Here is a 1,842-nt window from a genome sequence, read left to right on the forward strand (position 1 = left end):
GTGATTTGTCTCTGAAGTTTATCTGGGAATAAGCAGCCTCCAACCATAAGATGTTTACATCTTTTTTTAAGCCTTAAATGCCCAAAATGTATCAACCCTGTGTCCCTCTTGTGCTTACAATAGCCACAGTAGCTAATATCTACAGTAGCTATTCTGTACCAGTAAAAAAAAAATAAAAAAACAAGCAGAAAACATTAATAAATGCAGTTGGTCAATTTGTTATCTTTTCAAAATATTAAATATTGTTCTTTTTGTTTGTCTCACAGCTTGAGTTACTTTCAAGATTCCAGATTTTCATGCCCTTCCCGTCCAAAGAAAACATATCCCCAGATGTGTTAATTTTGAATGTTTGTGATAAACTGAGTGATGAAGTGCTCTTTTATGGTTTCTGACCCAATGAAAAGTTGACTTTTTAGAGATATGTGGTTCTCACAGGACAGCAATGCTACAAACATCAGATGGTCTTTTCAAATTTGATGCATTGCTGTAGATTTAACTACCCAACTGTATATAAAGGAGTTAAAATTAGCACAATGTTAAGCATCTACAGCGGTAAAATGCAACATACACATTAATGTAACAGCCATAGTTGTGAGACCTGTGGTATTAAATACCGTAATAATAGATATCTTTCCAGGCAATGTATCAAAGTTAAAAATTCCTGTCTCAGTTCTGCATTACTGGTCCCCTGCTCATTTCTGCCTGTTCAGCCACCCAGCTCCTGGTTTTCTGCTCCTCGGTGTCAGTCAGGCCCAACTCATCAAGGCAACTCAGTTCACCTGTTCCTGATTACACACAGCCAGTACGTATACACCAGCCTCACAGACACTGCCTCTGTGTGTCTGTTTGCTTGCTCTCCTTGGCTGTATAACGTTCCCGACTGCTCTACAACATTCACCTCGTTGTGCTAACCTGTGATGCGGAGTTATTTGCCATGTGATGAAACACACCGTCTTCGTGTATATGCCATGGAGATTACTCGCCGTCATTGCCGGCTCCTTGATTCCTCCCCCTGCCTGACCTACCTTCTTCCTCACTGGTGTGTTCACTGCCTGATGCTGTTTCTTGCCAGCTCCTTCATGGCACAGATTAACACGACTAAGCTTTCTGGTGTATGCATCCTGCAGATGCTGGTGACTTGCCTGTCTTCTGCTTTGGCGTGGCCCGCATTGGCTTTTTATTAATCCTGTGCCTCTGGAGACTCCAAGCTGGGGATTTGGACTTTCCTGCTGTTTCACTTACCTGCTCTTTTGGTGTTCTGTTAAGATGTGCAATAAAGGCCATTACATATTGTCTACTGCTTTTCAGTTGTGCTGAATCTTGGTTCACACCACACCCTTTACGATACAATAAGATACAATACAACATACTTTATTGTTCCTTTGGAGAAATTTATCTTAGACTCAGTGCTGCACAGATAATGCCTCCACAGTTAAGAAAAAAACACTCTAATCATATTATTACATTAAAAACACAAAAACAACATTAGATGTACCATTGCACATAATCCCACTTACACCTAAACACAATATTGCGCACACAAAGTATGGAGATAGGTCTTGCTATGCCAGACTTCTTACTTAGTCTGGCATAGACTTCTTACTTCTTCTTACTACTGTAACTTAGAAAATCTGAAAAGTATGCACTTTTCTGTGGCAACCTGATGGTCCACACTTCCCATAACATGTCCTACCAGCAAACGTTGCATTCACAAGTTAACCACATGGCCACGTACCTTAAAGGGAAGGCTACCCCTCCATCTTTTTTAAAAATGTAACTTTTTAAAATATGCCAACCACATCTATATTGTGTGGCAAGAAGGGCAGCTTTAGGTGATACTGA

General features: G+C 40.3%; 1 long non-coding RNA gene across 1 annotated transcript; it reads left to right on the forward strand.

Moving 5' to 3' along the window:
* Positions 1-436: 436 nt before the first annotated feature.
* LOC121966756 lies at positions 437-1,295 on the forward strand. The gene is made up of 2 exons (XR_006107619.1): positions 437-1,039; positions 1,128-1,295. It is a non-coding gene; the product is annotated as an uncharacterized LOC121966756 (long non-coding RNA).
* Positions 1,296-1,842: the final 547 nt, after the last annotated feature.

The sequence above is a fragment of the Plectropomus leopardus genome, unplaced genomic scaffold (assembly GCF_008729295.1).
Source record: "Plectropomus leopardus isolate mb unplaced genomic scaffold, YSFRI_Pleo_2.0 unplaced_scaffold25792, whole genome shotgun sequence".
Classification (NCBI taxonomy): Eukaryota; Metazoa; Chordata; class Actinopteri; order Perciformes; family Serranidae; genus Plectropomus; species Plectropomus leopardus.